Genomic DNA, 18,168 nt, shown 5'->3' with positions numbered 1-18,168 from the left:
TTTATAATCCTAGTGTTGGGGAAACAAACAGCTAAACCCCAGGAGCTGGGTGGCCAGCCAGCCTAGCCTGATTGGTGATATCTGGGACAGTGGAAGACCCTGTCTCAAAGGAGATGGCTAGAGTTCCATCGACCCCCACATGCATGTGGACATATACACTCAATCAATACACACACACACACACACACACACACACACACACACCCCACGGGGAGGGAGGGGGAAGGGACAGACAGACAGGCAGCAGGCATTACAAAAGAATGAGTTTGTAGTTATAATTGTGACTTGAGCACAGGTGGTGTGTGCAATTACTCTATTTACTAGAAGGAATGTTTTGTGGGGAGCAGAGCTTAACAGAGAGACACCGTCTTCCCTGTTGTCTGTCCAGTTGCTTGAGTTCATACAGGTTGGGAACTCGCAAAAAAAAAAAAAAAATCTATTCATAGAGATAAAACTTTGACAGTTAGCAAGGAGAATATTTGAAACTGCATGCTAACTTGGCAGCTGCTGGGAGACTTAGGTAAATAAGGGGGCTTAGCATGGAATCCTGGGTGACTGCAATGCTTAGGGCTGGGGGAGGAAGGAGAACAAAGAGGCAGATGGGAGAAAAGTCTCACCAGTGTCACAGAAGCTAAGGAAAGGGAGGAGATAAGAATGACCACAATTGGTCATTTGGTCACGATGGGTGGTGACTGAGGGACATGGTCACTTGGTCACGATGGATGGTGACTGAGAGAGTGACATCATGCAAATGAGAGGCATTATGAGGAACAAAGCAAATAAGGGCCACAGGAATGCCCCCCCCAGGCTACTACCTTCCACCTCCTGAACAGATTCTATGAGTCTACGTTATCCCCTCCACTGTGAACAGTATGGAGCCCCTCTTCTGAGTAAGAATGATTGCAAATGGAGAGTTGTGAGACTTGTCAAATAAGTGGTAAACAAGATCAGTTTGATCTAGAAAAGGTCCGGGTGTTCGGTACGCTAAAGTGAGAGGGTCAGAATGATGGACAGGCCGCCAAGAGATGGCTCTGAAAAATCACAAGGACAGAGAAAGTCGAAACGATTTCAAAGACTTACAGCCAACCCAAGAGCAAGGGGAAATACAGAAGGCAAGGCACTTCCAAAGGATTCTATCTTAAGCTCTGTCACATGAGGTCTTTTATAGAGAGGCTCAGTGCCATCCAACCAAAGGTCCGCTTGGTCTGTTTCTTATTCCTTACTGTCAGACATTATAAGCAGGTTTCTATTAACAATGTTCTACTCATCGTTCAACTTACTGTGCAATGTATACAGTGACAAACTCAGAGGTCATTTTTCTGCTCTTGCAAAATGTCTTCTTCGTTCCATCAATAATGTCATTATTACTCATAATAATGAGCCCAGTGAAGAAATTATTGTGACTGTTACTAGTCACTACTCCAGAGAGTTGTTTTTATGTACCTGCAAGTTAAATAATGGAGCACTAAAAGCTCAGAATTTAAGTCCCACCTCAGGAATATTTCCACTAGATGGTACTTGGAATTTACATACTATTACCTCCCTAAAATGCTTTTCTACCAACATCCAAACTGTAACTCATTTCAGAGCATTGTGAATCCCGACACCTCTGGTTACATTAGAGAAAATAAGAGAAAAAAAAATCTAGTTTGGTAGTTGAGACTCTTGGATCCAATCTCCAAACATTTATGGATTCTTTCACGACAACACTTAAAAGGATAAGAATTAAGAAATGTGTTCCTCATCCCAGGCAGACGGTGGAGGGCCAGGTTCTAATATTGTATGGCCAAGGCCATCTTCCGAGCTGCCTGGCAGCCATTATGTCCAAGCAGGTCCTGCTGGGCTGGAAGGTGGTGGTTGTATGCTGTGGGGCCATCAACATTTCTGGAAATTTCTACAGAAACAAGTTAAAGTATCTGACCTTTCACCGAAAGCAGATGAACTCCAACCCCTCTTGAGGCCCCTACCACTTCCAAGCCCTGAGTCGCATTTTTTGGTGCACTGTGCGAGGCATGCTGCCCCCAGGACAAAGAGAGGCCAGGCTGCCCTGGAATACCTCAAGGTGTTAGATGGGATCCTTCCACCCTATGACAAGAAAAGGCGGGTAGTGGTCCCCTGTCGCCCTCAAGGTTGTGCAACTGAAGCCTACCAGAAAGTTTGCTTACTTAGGGCATCTGGTACATGAGGTCGGTGGAAATACCAGGTAGTGACAGCCACTGTGGAGAAGAAACAGAAGGGAAAGGCCAAGATCCACCATCAGAAGAAGAAGCAGTTCTTGGGGCTACGGAAACAGGCAGAAAGAACGTGGAGAAGAAAATCTGCAAGTTCACAGAGGTCCTGGTGTGAACCCATAAACGCTGTTTGTGCCGGAAGGAAGGAAGGGAGGAAGGGAGGAAGGGAGGGAGGGAGGGAGGGAGGGAGGGAGGGAGGGAGGGAGGGAGGAACTTCCTCAGCCTCCTGGAGGACTACACAATTGTTCCTAGGGGGTCAGAAAGGCATGAGGATTGTACAGGTATGAAGACTTCTCTGTCCCAGCACTTGCCATTGCAAAGATGTGTCTCTTGGACATGGAAACCCAGTCATCGCCATTAGATGTGAAGGACATAGCCAAACCGTTGCCAGGTCTGGAGGTAGGGAAGCCCATGTAGGCTCAGGCAGTGCAGCCCTCTTGAAGCACGTCATTTAATTCCCAAGCACACTGTCCTTTTCGCCAACCCTTACGGGACTAGAGATCTGCTGATCCTCCAAGAAATTATCAGGAAAATTTTCACCTTTTAAACTTCTTAGGCGATAGGTTGACACCAAAGAAACCCTGTCAAACTCCGAATGCCTTCGGCTTTGGTGCAATGAGAAACTGATAAGAGACAGAGTAAGCTATTAGACCACACTAGCACAGATGCATTGATCACTGCCTTGCCAACAACTATTCCTGATTATAATGCATGCTTCAAATCGTTGCTCTGCACCCTTCTGTGTATCATACTTCTCCAAGCTACCCATGTCTAAGTGAGTGGTAACATGCACATAGTGTTCTTTAATAACACAGCTAAGCACGCATTCTGAAACCACTATTGAGCCCTAGAGTTCCTCTATGTAAAGCACAGTTCCTGACTCCCTTGCACACCTAACTGAAGAGTTTCGGAGGGGAAAACTGGTCCCGACCATGGCCAAAACCTATCCCAAATCCAATGTGCAGGCAGGTACAGCACTCCCCTTGTCCTAAATGAGAGGATGACATCAGAGAAGCACACAGCATTGTTTTTTGTGCTTCCCAAGATGTGCTGGCAGGAAACAGGCTTTTCCCAATCTGAGAGAAAAATCAGCTGGGGACAATGTTTCAACTGGTGACAGCGGTGGCTGAGGGGACGCAGAGGGCCTTCCCTGTGGTGCGGCTGGAACCAAAGGCACAGGATGGCCGCAGCATCCCAACTTAAAAAGCCAAGGCTCAGAGACAGGGCTTCCAGGCAAGCTGAGACCACAGCGCTACAAAAACCCCTTGAACCTGGCCTCAGAAGACCTAATATCTATTATTGTCTCTGCCTGAAGCTCTGGGGACGTTATCTTACTGACGGAACTTGTCTGATCCTCTGTCACAGCAGTTATAAAGCGAGAGAGAGAGAGGAGACAGCAGTATGTGTCCCGTCTTATAGATGATCTCGGTAAGAATTTTTAACAGGGCTATTTGTTGAAAGTCCTTGGTAAATCCTGAAACCCTGTGAAAGTGGTGAATTCTAAATTTGTATGGAGAAGCAAGTCGTTAATTTGCAGGCTACACATAGTTAGGATTGCTTTGAAGGCCACGAACCTTCCCAATCAATTTATTTAAAATAGCATTTTAAGATGATCCTTGCAACAGAGTCACGGACATACTGATTTGAATCAACTGAAATATCAAATAAAAAAAGTTTTTTTTTAAAGAAAACAGACAGATACTGGGCCTAAGAGACAGTAATAGATTAGAGGTACGAACTTCATGAGCGGGTGTCACATTAACCCTCATCACCTGACCTCTGGAGTCCTCAAGAGCCCGTATTTAACCCCACCATGCTCTTCTCCTCTGTCTCTAACTCAAACGTTCGCCTGCATACAACAGATTCCTCGTGCCTCGTGTTTTCTATTTCCTCGCGGCTGCTAAAATTTAATTTCCAGCCTCTAACCCAACATCCCAGACCAACTGATCTCAGCAACTCTGCACGGCTGTCATAGTTGGATATCTCAGAGCACGCCCCTCAGACTTCCACAGTCTTGTTTCTCCGAGTGACCCTCCATGTCCTTCTCCAAACGAGGCAAACCTCGAATCCTTTCTGCCTTCCTGGGTTATGTTGTAATCATTAATGAGGGCCTTGATCCCTGACATCCAATGAACTCTCAGAGGAGTGGCTGGGTCACTGTCCCATCTAGGGATCAGCCCAGAACACCCTCCCTCAGTGTACTGTTAATAAATAAAACCTGAGAGGATTTGAGAACTCTATAAACGGCCCCTTCAGCTTCCATCGCTTCCCCACCTTTTAGGACCTAATGAATTACATTTTCCTCCCCAACCTGGACATTTCCCAGGATTCCAAGCTCAGCTTCCATGTTCCTTTTAGTACTTTCCATGAGTGATAAGCTCCGACCAGCAAACAGAAGAATGTCAAAAAGTTTCTGGTAAGCGTTCACCGGCACCCAGATCTGACTCCCCAATAAAAAGAATTCCACAGCTTGTACCCCACTCTGAGAGGTGAGGCTTTATCCTGATCCCCAAAAGAGAGACTGCGGAGAGGGAACAAAGGTCAGAGAGGAATCCAAGCGTCCCAGTGGGGACAGCTGAGCCTCAAGTGGGACTAACAGGCAAGCCTTTGCCATCAGACACAGTCACCAACGTGTCCTACATTGACGACAATGAGGCCTCTCTTCTCAGGGAGCATGGCTGGCCTTTAAAGGTGCAGGTTCTCTGGGGCCTAAGAGCTTCACAGCAGTAAAGGCAACCTGTGCCTTTCCTTTGAGGCAGGCTCTCCACAGAAAAGAGAGCACATCGCTTCAGCTGTTCATCATGAATAGGAAAAGCTGTCCCACACTGGTGACATCTTGCCACAGAACTCACTCATGGTTCTCACGCACTGACTAAATCTTCATGCCTCTGACTTACTTAGGCTCCACCTCCTGTCTTCCCATCGTCAAATGCTATGGCAAAGTCCAGATGACCATCCTACCCCCATTTCCCCATCTAGACAGAGACTCCACAAAAGGCAATCTCCTGCTCCACGAATATTTTAGAATTCCTTTCACCTTCATTTCCTGAATGTGACGTTTGAGTCCTCGGTACCGGCTTTCACTCGAGTGTGAGGTAGTCACCATCTCCTCCCTCTGTCAGACTGACGTTTCCCAGGGGTATATGGTTCGTCTTGTGTCTTCCCTCGGCATGCGTACACCCCTTCTCACAGCTAGCACGACATTTTGCCAGCCTTCTTAAATTTCTTCCCCCAGGAGAAAGATAATTTTTTTTCTTTTACTGGACTATGCCATGTGGATTTATGAGCACCTTTCCTTGCACATAGACTAATTTAAATAACAGAGAAAGCCAATCGGGGATATGGCCTTTCCTATTTCACATAAGAGTCAGGCTATAATTTTATAGAAAATGAGACATTTGTGGGCAATTAAGTTATTTAAATATCTGAAAATCTCCGTGTTAGGAAATTTTTAAACAGATAATATGAAAAGAGTCTTAGAAAAGACAAGCTTTACATAGTGTTCTTACAGTGAGTGAAGTGCGGTGAGCAGTGAGCGGTGAGCGGTGAGAACCACTGTTTGATCTGAATTATACCAAGAATCCCCTCCATACCTGAAGAGGTCGCCTCCTGTAGCCCAGCAGGAACCAACCCACCCACAAAACTTTCAACCCAAAATTTATCCTATCTACAAGAAACGCAGGGACAGGAAATGGAGCAGAGGCTGAGGGAACGGCCAACCAATAACCAGCCCAACCAGAGACCCATCTCATGGGCAAGCACCCATCCCTGATACTATTAATGATACTCTGTTATGTTTGCAGACAGGGGTCTAACATGGCTGACCTCTGAGAGGCTCCACCCAGCAGATGACCACAGCCAAACGGAGGATGGAGCTTAGGGACTCTTGGAAGAACAGGAAGAAGGATTGTGGGACTCCACAGGAAGACCAACATGGTCAACCAAACTGGACCCCTGGGGCTCTCACACTCTGAACCACACCAACCAAGGAACATACACAGGCTGGACCTAGACCTTCCCTCACACATGTAGTAGATGTGAAGCTTGACTTTCATGTGGGGTCTGAACGACTGGAGCAGGGGCTGTCCCGAAAGCTGTTGCTGGCATGTGGGGTATGTGAGAGAAGAAACGCCTAGCCTCAAGGAGACTGGATGTGCTGAGGGTTAGGGCCCCAACCTGCTCATAGGAGAAAGGAATGGGGGGGTGGGTAAGAATTATGGGAAGGGGTGACTGGGAGGGGACAGTGAGAAGAATGTAAAGTGAATAAATAAAAATAAAATAAAAATAATAATAAATGAAAAAAATAAAATTAAAAAAAAGATCCCCTCCACATAGGACGAGAGGGGACTCCTTATGCTCTCTTTACATTTTTTGAGGCAGTTGGTTATTGTCATCAAACTTCAGTGAACTTAGATGAAGAACACCGTTAGTGAAATTATTTTAACTCTAGCACCCACTCTGGAACCCCACTTTCAAGTCGCAGAAGGGCTAAACCCAAGGGTTTTTTGAGTTACGCACAATTCCTCTTCCTCTGAGTGAAAAGGAACAAAATAGCATTTCCGTCGCAAGTCCCCACTCCCCTGTCTTCTCTATTTGCCCTCTGTCCTTCTCCTCTTACTTAGCTTCTAAATTGTTTGCCTCGTGAAAAGTATTTTACAAAAGTCACCACTTGACAAGAGCTCCAAGTCTTGCTGGTTGGAAAGATGAGTGCCTCCTGGTGTACCTACACATCAGTCACTGGTGAGGGCTGGGGGTTGGCTCTGCCAATCGTTGGCACAGGGTGATTATGACAGTGCACTCAGAATCATAGACAGTCTTAAGCAATGACTAGCTTGTTGCCATTTTCACGGCTGCAGGAGGATGCTGCATGCTCACTGTTGACATCAGATATATGATGATGTAAGAGCTTTTTAGCTCCTAAACCCAGAGAAGACCCTATGAGTGAGCCTGCCCTTCAGCCACTATCAATAAAATGGGTCATTTCAGGCACAGAGTCCATCTGTCTACAATGCTTCCTGGACCTCATCTGTGCAATGGCTGATGGGAAGTGAAAAGCATCTCAATTCTCAAAACTAAAGGATCCTTGCCAATGGCCTAGGAAAGTAGAAGACTCATTCACTAAATAAAATATCTCTTGTTCCGAAGAATGAGCTCCATCTTGAGCAGGTCTTTTGACTTTCTAACTCTTTCTAACTCCTCGGTTTTATGACCCTTAACTGTAGGTACTTTGAGGGAGGGGTTTCTACTTAGTCCTTAAACAACACAAGAAAATTAAGTTGTTATCCTGCCTCAGTGTTGAAGGCTGCTACTAGTGTTCTGGTGATTCTGCCCAAACGACAGGAAGTATAGCCTATGGATTGCTTTGGGAGACAAGGGGCAAGCACGAACTGGACACAGAACCTCCTGGGATTCTTCACTGATTTTCCGTGCCAGCAAAGAGCACATGCTAACCAGGAACCTTCTTCAGCTGCTCTGACCCAAGTTGATAAAACAGTCACTTACCCTGTACTCAGACAGAGTGTCTACAAGCAATGAGAGTGTCTCCATAGAAACCAAGTATACAATGGAATCCACTCAAGGGACAGGATCTGCTCTGCAGAAAGGCCATTTGCAGCCAGGATCTTGCTCTAACTTACGTTTGCGCATCAAACGCATGTTATTAAATCTTCCACCTTTAGAGTTTCCCAATGCTGAAGATGACAGAAATCATCCTTCACGAAGAGAGAAAAGGGTGCCTAGGAGGAAAGATAGATCTGCATATATGTAGTTACAAAAAGGCCAAAGCAGATTCCGTGCTAAGCTCTGCCAAAAGAGAGAACGATTACTCTTACCCATTAGCATGTAGCCTCAAAATCATATTCTCTTTCCCAAACAGAACCTGTCATCAGATTACCAAAACGAGGCTATCCTGTTCAAACTCAACCAGTTCTTGTGTGGAATAAGCACAATGCAGTCAAGGGACAAGCAGCTATTCCCTCCCACACAAATTATAATCTTCTGTGAAATGTATTTTTAACGAAAAAATACATAACCCTCCTCCGTGTTTGGCTCTGCACTCCCAGTCCTCTCATATAAAAGCGGACATTCATTTTAAAGAAAGGGAGAAGAAGTGTATTCCTTCTCAGAACATCCCCCACACCACAGAGCACAGGGGAATGGGAGCACCTTACCCTTCAGACCCATCTTTCCACACAGTGTCACTCATCAATAAGCAAACCGTGTTGCCAGTGGCACCTTGGAGATATTTCAATGAAACCAACCAAGAGTGGGCTTCGCCCATGTTTAAATGATTCCTTTCTAAGCAGATGCATTATGAAAGCTTAATTCATTATATTATCAGTGACTCAAAACCCATAGCTCTGAATTTCAATCTCTCACAAGTTTTCGAGTGATAAATTGCGTGCTGTGTGAGTCACCTTGCTTCTCCAAGGAGCAAGTTTTCAAAGGGAAAAGTGCTTTGGTAGGTGAGCTTTGCAGTGGCACCCAGCGCCTCTCTTTCTCCTACCGTCATTTGAATTTTAAATGACCCAAACTGAAACAATATGACTTGGCAGGTGATAGATTTTTGCCATTAGGAGGGCTCATTTGAAAAGAAGAGGCAAAAATAATTACAAAATGTCCCATGCCCACTTCACGGAACAGAATGAAGCCAAAGGGCTATGAACAAAATCCTTCCGGTTTCTTCACCCCACACATCTCTCTCGGGGTACTAGAGTCTGGGATTTTCTCCTAATTTGGTTCCTAGGAGGCAAATCATCAGGAAAGTTGTTGCAGCAATACTGGTAATGTTACATTAAGAGAAAAATGCCCTTATTTGGGAAAGGGGCAGGTAACAGAATTGGTAAGGAAAAAAATCAGTAATTTCTTTTCATTGTGGAAAACGTCTTAAAAGACCAGAAAAGTAACTCTACCTAAATGAGTAAATGTTATAATTGCATTTCAGTAAAAAGACTGTTTACATTTTGTCTAATTGGCATTTAAAGAAACCAAAGTCATCACCAGAAAGCTCACCACCCACAGAGGCAGCCCTGCCTCCCATGTGACCCCCACCCACCTGCTTAAGCCCCGCCTCCCTTCACTCTACAGGAAATTGGGAATCACTTTTGCAAACAAGTAGCAGGAGGGAATGATAAAAACAGGAAGGTAAGATAAAGAGGAGGAAAGAAGTGGTGGGGAGACAGACAGACAGACAGACAGACAGACAGACAGACAGACTTGGAGAAAGGACATACAGCTTTTTAGATAGTGGGTCCAATCTCGCTACAGTTCAGTAATCTTACACACGTTTGGAAGAAAAAAAAAGTAAAGAAAGCAAATAAAAAAAAAAGTCCTGTGTGCTAGCTATCGTTTATTTCCACACATATACACAAACGCACAGCTCTCTTCTCCATAGCTTGTCAAAATAAGGTGCAGGTTAAAAAAAAAAAAATCAGTGCCAGATGGACAAGCCAACACAAAATCCTTACCATTGTGCTTACTGAACATCTTAAAATTTAAAACCTCTGCTCTTATTCGTGGTTAAAAAAAAAAAAACCAACAACAACTTAGCAGCTCTTGGATCAATCCAGCCGATTTGAAAGGCAACCCCTTAACTAATTAAAGAGTCCTATGCTGCTCTACCCAGCCCAGAGTTGTTCCCCCTCCCCCTTGCAGCCCACAGCGGGGGGTTCTAACTATCCACTTTCTCTCGGGTCCCGGAAATGCACCTTTCCCCACGGGCAGCCACGGAGAAGAGCTAAGGAACGGGTTGAGCCAGGGAGACCGCTGCTCACAAAAGGAATTCCCCTCCCTTCCCCTCTTCCTCCCTCTCCCTCCTTCTTCTGTCCCTCCCCCCGTCATCACTGGTGAATAATATCCCTCACTACCTGCCTCGATCAACACCGTGAGCCCCTGTCTTCAGGCATGCAGGGAATTTAACAGGCTGGAAATTCCTGCTGTCCATTCGCTGAGGTCACAGATCAAGCTAAACAACAGCCGTGGTTCCCATCAATCATAAGTCACTCGCTGGTAGAATGTATGGAAGGAGACTTGATGTAAGCGAGTCACCAGAGAAAATACCCACTGATGACGCATATCCAGGCATAAAAATAGTCACAGGGCCCTCAAAGGGATTATTCAACAGCCTACATTTAGACTTTCTTACAACAGACCTGAAGTCAACATGCCACAGTAAGGGGCTGAAGTTTTAAGTTCAACAGACAGAACCAGGAATAGTTGCTTTAACTATGCTCCCACCACAACAAGCTGTTTAGTAAACGTTAGCATCCCTCTCAAAGCATCAGACAGCGCCAATCAGCCGTCTCACAAAATGACACATTGTTGCTAATTCTACTCACAACTTTCAAACGACGATTTTCGCTTATGACACACCTGGCCCCAAAACATTAGACTCAACCAGTCGGGAGATACATAACCGTGATTGCTTCCTGAATCAAAGGTAGGAAAATAATGCAAACGGCAGTTAGGCATCTTTTGTCTTTTGAAAAACGTGCTTTTAAGTGGGATAAAACTCAATGACAAGGTAGACCAAAGAAGTGGACATTTTGCTCACTATCTTTGCAATTACGATTGTTCAGAAGCGGTTGGATCATTTATAGAAATAATTATGGTGTGTGTTACATACACCTGCTGCATGTGGAGCATTTAGGTGCTAATTAGGGTTAATAACTCATAATAACTCATAAGCATGACCACTGTTCGATAAATGGGTGCATGAAAGTAAGGAATGATAATATCTTAACCGAGCAAGTGACAAGATATTAATGTATTAACGATGACATAAAGCCCGAATTGTTAGGTCGTTATTATTATTATTATTATTATTATTATTATTATTATTATTATTATTGGAAAATATCATTTTTATATCACAATTATAATAACAGTCAAGTTATTTGTTCCTTCTCCATCCTACTCAAACATATGCACAGCTTGCTACCAGCAGAACTTGCAGATCAGCAAAGGCTGGGTTTTGGCATATTTTCTATTTGAATATCTAAAAATGTCCCCGCACAAGTTTCCTTTAAGCAAATGTGTCACCACGGTGAACAATGAAGGAAACTGGCTATGACAGAGCCAAAAATTCTGCCTCAGGATTTGAACACCTCGCCTACTTGCTGTGCCCTCCCCCTCGTTAGCCTTACTTGGCAATTCTCCTAATGATGCACACATTTCCATCGCTACCGTGCAAATTATCAGCCATACAGAACGAGTCTGACGGAGTGCATCTCTGGTACCTAATGTTACCGGCTGTCCTGCCTACGGGGCGAGCAAAGGGCTCTTAGCAACAAGGCTGTCACTTTGACAGAGCATTCTGGGCTTTCGTGTAGAAGTGTCTGACTTCTCTGGAACTGCAAAGGTGACACCTTCCTCTTCTGGTAAGCTCTCCACCACTTTCCTCAAGTATGATAGCAGGGCTATAAATACAGGTGAAAATTATTTTTAGTTCAAAGATTTTTTCACAGGGTGCTCAAGTTCCTCTCCTGTGCATATGTGTCGACAGTATGTGGCCTAGTTTACAGACTCTGAACGGAAATGTTCACGGTGCCCACTATTGAGTATCACTACGCAATGCGGAAGAAGCAGATGTGTACCTCCATCACTTACGTCATCCGCACTGCGCCGGTCCAAACACCTCAAGCATTAGCACCTGTATTAGATGCGAGACCAGGGGGCAACCTAAACACGGGGGAGGGCCTCATTTCACAGAACTCCACTGTTTGCTTTTGATAGCAAACAATAAAGCAAATTTAAAAATCGAAAAAAAATAATCAGATGAGACATAATCCGCTTTTTCAAAATGATAGTGCTCTATAATTTAATGACTCAGAAACCAAGATGATTCCCATTAATTGTATACAAGCTCGTGGCTTTTAAATAGCTCGAAAGGAGCAGAAATATCCAGGTTTCATCGTACTTCATAGACATGATCGCCTTCAGTCATGTTGGTCTACGCATGGACAAGTCAACCAATGGCAAGTGCCTCATAAGCCTTGTTTCCAACCGCATGGACACAGCACCTGGCAACACAGGGAACAAGACTGACTCCCATGAGCTATTACATCCTCAGGCCTGGTTTTAACGACTCCATATCCATCACGGAATTAAAGTTGCTACCAGCAAAGCACTTCTTCTTGTAAGAAAAGGGAACTTGCGTACTTGTAGATTAGGAACTACACTATCGTGACGGGCTTCATATTTCAATTCGTGACATCACTTCCTGCATCGTGTACAGCAACTTAAGAGCTTAAAGAAAGCACAGCTGGGACTGGAGAGGTGGCCCTATGGTTAAGAGCATTGGCTGCTCTTCCAGATGACCCAAGTTTGTTTCCCAGTACCCACGTGGCAGCAACTCCCAACAAATCGGAACTCCAGTTCCAAAGGATCTGGCACCCTTTTCTGGCCTCCACGGGCACCAGGAACGCAGGTAATGCACAGGTAGGTACACATGCAGGCTAAACACTCCTAAACATAAAATAAATGAATCTTCAGCTGGGCATGGTAATACACTCAGGAAGCAGAGGCAAAAGGCTCTCCATGAGTTCAAGACCAGCCTGGTCTACACAGTGAGCTCCAGGCCAGTCAGGGCTACACAGACAAAACTCTCTCTCAAAGTAAAAAATAAGTAAATATATAAATAAATAATAAAAACAAGTAAGAGTTATAGCTTAAGTGTTTCAAATGCCAATGTACAACTTAGAAAGCAACTGATTTTAATCTTCTGAAACAAGTTTTTTAAAAATAACCACAGCCATTAGCTCTCTAACCTAAGATCAGATGTCTTAACTGTCTGTATAGAACTGGATGCACAGAGGCAAGCACAAGCCAGCATAGCATAAGAGCTAGACAAGGGAATATTTCCTTCCTCAGCGTTAGACTCTCCAGAAGCCATTTTTAAGTCCATCCTGGAGCAGTTAGTCTTGGTAGGATTAATAAAAAGCTTAGGAGATTAGTAGAACATGGCTATGTGTGTCTCTGATGAGATGTTTCCAGAGACAATTCACTGGTGGGAAGGATCTGCCTTGATGGTGGATGACATCATTTGATAAACTCGGGGTCCCAGTGGGACACATGGGAAAAGCTGCTAGGAGTTCCTCCCTCCCCCACTTCCCGGGCTCCCTGGGGTCAGTTGCTTTACTCTGTCACACCTTCCATGCCATGAAAGACTAAAACTTCTCTAATTGGGAGCAAAGTGAATCCCTCCTCCTGTAGAAGCATTCCTCTTGATATCTGTCACCATGACGGAAGGCTGGCATAATCCTATGTATCACAAATGGGAAATGATGGCAGGAAATCTTACTCTGTGTTTCAACTGTATCCAAAAGCAGCAAAATATGTCACCGTTCGATATACCATGCTAAACCAAGGACAGATAGATAATTTATACTAAAGGGACAGTTGTCCCTGTCAGTCTCAGGATCTGAGTGGAATTTGCTTTCAATTTTTTTTTGTATACTTGAAATATCTCATTTTTTAAAAGCAGCCTTTTGAAGGTGGCAAATGAAATTGCTTACTGAATATGTTAAGGGCTGAATTCAAATTAGTTGCTGTCTTCTTTTCCAACCTGAAATGTACACATTAAAGCACACACACACACACACACACACACACACACACATGCACATACTCAGACATATACACATACACACACGTGTGCACATGAGTGTATACACACATACACAGATACACACTCACACTCACATATACACATGCATATACACACATACACACATATACTCACACTCATACACATACTCACATACACACATATACACACACATATTCAGACATACACATACACACATGTGCACGCATGAGCACATACACGGATACACATGTGAGCACATACATGCACACACTCACATACACACACACCCATATACACACATACTCAGACATATACACATACATATACACACACGTGCGCACATGAGCGCATACATACACATACACAGATACACACACTCACATACACATACACACACTCACATACACACATGAATACATACACATACACACACATACATACATACACTTACATACACATTCACACACACATATACTCCCACGCATACACACACACACACATACTCAAACGCATACACACACGCATACACACACACACACGCATACACACACACACACACTTCACCTGTCACCCCTATCTCACTTCCAGTGATAAGGCTGAACATTCAGGCACCAATGGTGAACAGTGAGAGTTACCCTCGTCCCAGCTTTACTCCTCAGCTCCCACATCACCACCACACTAGCCAGTTTGATCAAGCTTCCTCTCCCTTTTGCCTATCTTCTCTCTAACGCCACGGCAGTGACCTTGGGTTTTAGCTTTCACTGTTCTTCTTTGGGTAAACACATCAACTATCCCTAAGTCCTCCCAAACCACTGTACAGAAATGTACAAAGCCAGTAGTGAGTGGGTTTAATGAATCCCGAAGCTGACCACGGCAGGCACTCCACTAAACTCAATGGAGCCAGAAAGACAGCTTAGCTGATGAAGGCACTTGCCGACAACCGGGAGGATAAGAGTTCAATCTCTAGATCCCACACGGTGGAAGGAAAGAAGAGGCTCCTGTAGGTTGTCCTCTGGCCTCCTCCACACAAAGGCTGCAGCATGTGTGTGTGTGAACATGCATGCTCTGGGCTGTCAAGTGTGAAGTCTTGTACCAGTAGTCACTTGCGCTGTTGTAATTATTAACTCTGCTGTCTAACCGCCTGTTTGCTTTTGAACTTCTATACCAGAGGCTACTTACTGTACTCTTCAGTTCCTCTCCAGGCCCCAGCAGAGTACCTGACACATCTGTGGAACTGATGTAGATCGAATGATAGGTCTGTCCATCAACAGTATAACTCTTCACATGGCCCCAGTGCAAATAATTGTATTAGGTGTCCTGGTTGGCCGTTTTTGGTCAAGTTGACACAAGATAGTTATAAAGAAGAATGAGGGGTTGGGGATTTAGCTCAGTGGTAGAGCGCTTGCCTAGGAAGCGCAAGGCCCTGGGTTCGATCCCCAGCTCCGAAAAAAAAAGAACCAAAAAAAAAAAAAAAAAAAACAAGAAGAATGAACCACAATTGAGAAAATGCCTCTGTAAGACTAGCCTATATGCAAGCCTGTGGGATATTGTAATTGGTGATTGATGTGGGAGGGCCCAGGCCCACCCCAGGCAGGTGGTCAAAGGGTGTATAAGACAGCAGGCAGAGCAAAACACTAAGCAGCAATCCTCCATGTTTCTGCTTCAGTTCCTGCTCTGACATCCTTTGATGGATTGTGAAGTAGAGCTGTAAAAGAAATAAACCCTTTCCTCCCCCAAGTTGCCTTTCATCGTGGTGTCCTATCTATCGAAGCAATAGAAAGATAACTATGACGTTATGCAGTGATATAACCTCTGGGAATATTGAGTTCTCCGTTTACAAAATGGAGTGAGGGCAAAATGGGTTCACTAAATTATGCACCTGCTGTAATAGCTGGCACCTATGGAGAGTGTACTCCGTATATAGGGAAGCAAGGACTATGTCTACAGCATAAGCACCCAACACAATAATAATAATAATAATAATAATAATAATAATAATATATTATAATAATAATATAATAATAATATAATATATTATTATTATTATTCCTCCTCTTCCTCTTCTCTTCTCTCTCCTCCTCTTCCTCCTCTTCTTCCTTTTCTCCTCCTCTTCTCCTCCTCCTTCTCCTTTTTCTTCCTCCTCTTATCCTTCTCCTTCTTCCTCTTCTATTTCTTCCTCTTCCTCCTTTTCTTTATTTCCTTTCTTTCTCCTTCCTCCTCCCTCCTCTTTCTTCTCCTTCCTCATTCTTCCTTCCTTCTCTTCCTCTTTCTCCTCCTCCTATTTTGAAACTAGGTCTTTCCACTTAGTCCTGGCTCTCCTGGAATTCACTACATAAACCAGTCTGGCCTTGAACTCAGAGATTTGCTGCCTCTGCCTCCTAAGGGCTGGGATATTAAAGAAGGTGTGCACCAGGATGCCCAGCAACAGAACATTTCTTCCTTCTATGTACAAACACACACATTTATCAGATGTCAGCACACTAGCACATGTCCACACACCCGTGCTGTTCAATACACTTGAAACTGCCTACTATGGCTATGGAATTGATTTTTACGTCTTTAGAACCAACAGCCCCATGGTACTGTGGGGCTACCACCCTGATACAAGGGGAGCCCCATTATGTACCTGGCACTCACCCTGTTCACCAAATCAGTCATGTCCTCAAGCATTCAAGCACCAGTGCTTTTTAGGGTATTAGTGCCTTCACAAACTCGACGTTGCCCCTTCTGTTAGGAAAATCAGACCGTGTGGCTGTAGCCCTTGCTCCCTATACAAATTTACTCTGACGCGGGGCAGAAAGTACTCAGCACAGCGTCAGAGGGTCACGTGACAGGGCCCCAGGGCAGCTCCTTCCATATGCTCTTTAATGACCGTATTTTACAAAGCTAATACAGTCCCTCACTTTAGGCAACTACATCTTAATGCACTTGTTCTGCCCACAGAACAAGTTCATTGCAGTCCAGCTATGAGCTCACTGCAGTCGGGTTCCCCTGCACAATGGAGTGCCCATGTTAGAGCGGATGAGTAGCTGAATTAACAAAATGGACGGACATGACCCAGAGACACAGACTACAGCAGCAAGTGCACAGGCGTCAGGAGGAAACCCCAGCTCTGAGGTTCCCCATCTCAGCTCGGCTTTCTGTAGCAAAGAAACATTTGACCTCCCATCTGTCAGAGATTACTACTTTAATTACAGCTCCTGACTCTTCTATAATAATGATTAAGTAAGATAAACCAGACACATAAAGATTAATGCAAATGCTTTAACTGGGAGTCATAAAAATAACATTCAGCTCTCCAGCCCTGTGTTATTAGAGAACAAGGTCCTATAAAGAAGCATGCATATGTCTTACGGATCTGGGTCCATGTCTATAGGGAAAGTTCAAGCTCAAAATAATTAGAAGGACGGTTACTCTTCCATTTATAAACTCCAGTAAAAGGACACGTGGGTTCATTATGCATTACCCGCGGTGTACAGTCTTTGTCTGTCACCAACCCAGGACGATGTTTAAATCAGCTCTCATGTATACGCCCTACCTCCTTAATTACACCGGAGGTACTATATGGGAAGGGACTGCCAGCCCTTGATGAAATTTAAACAGTTCCTTTTCGTTCTATAACTTTCAGCTCATGAGTTAATCTCCCCTTTATCCATAACATCATCTACAGGACAACTCCAAGACAGGCTGAGGATTTTATTAGCTCCAGCTTTCAGGGAAGTACATGGATGGAATCAGTCTACAAAGCCATCGGGTTCACTGTCCGCCCACAGCTTACACTTCTTATCTCAACGCTACAGAAACAGCCTAGTAGTCTATGATTCTAAGAGAAAACCTCATTCCATCCATTTGTTCTTCTTACTAGAGACCGTACCATAGGCCGTTCTAATCACATCCGTGTGCAAACTGCACGATTACTAATACATTAATTAGTGTTTCTGAAACGCGTTCTCAGCCACACTCACTCAGCAAATCTTTGTGACACCTTATGAAGCACTCGTACTGTGTAGTGAGTGCAATTCCCATTTAACGACAAAAGTCAGGGCTGGGAGAGATCTTGCCTCTTGGAACTATCTTCATGACGAATCATCTGGGTGCTTGGGCTGCAAGTTCAGATCTACTTCCATATAAGCGACCTGCCCTCTCTGAGCCTCTCCCTGCCTTCTACCTAGAAGATGGCTAAGTGACTCACAGATACACAATTAAAATTCTATCCTTTCCAACTTACTATTAGGCAGCAAAACAAAACCCTAGATGGTAAAATCCTCACTAGATCTTCGTTTCATGCCATACACTGGAGTGTCTCTTAGGACATTTCCCTGTCAATCCACAACTGAAAAACTGGACCTA

General features: G+C 44.4%; 1 protein-coding gene and 1 pseudogene across 8 annotated transcripts in view; one reads left to right on the top strand and one right to left on the bottom strand.

Annotated features, from left to right (window-relative positions):
- The window catches only part of Rpl13a-ps9 (ribosomal protein L13A, pseudogene 9), a 9,802-nt pseudogene extending 7,403 nt beyond the window's left edge, over positions 1-2,399 (top strand).
- Positions 1-18,168, bottom strand: part of Hivep2 (HIVEP zinc finger 2) — a 199,729-nt gene that overhangs the window by 131,263 nt on the left and 50,298 nt on the right. The window contains 1 exon segment of one of the 8 annotated variants that reach the window (NM_001440166.1): positions 10,097-10,257. The gene's annotated coding sequence lies outside the window, so the exon portion shown is untranslated. 8 annotated transcript variants of the gene reach the window in all.

This window comes from Rattus norvegicus, chromosome 1 (genome assembly GCF_021556685.1).
Source record: "Rattus norvegicus strain SHRSP/BbbUtx chromosome 1, alternate assembly SHRSP_T2T, whole genome shotgun sequence".
NCBI classification, from domain to species: domain Eukaryota; kingdom Metazoa; phylum Chordata; class Mammalia; order Rodentia; family Muridae; genus Rattus; species Rattus norvegicus.
The sequence above is the reverse complement of the archived record's forward strand: the minus strand, read 5'-3'. Positions and strand labels throughout refer to the sequence as shown.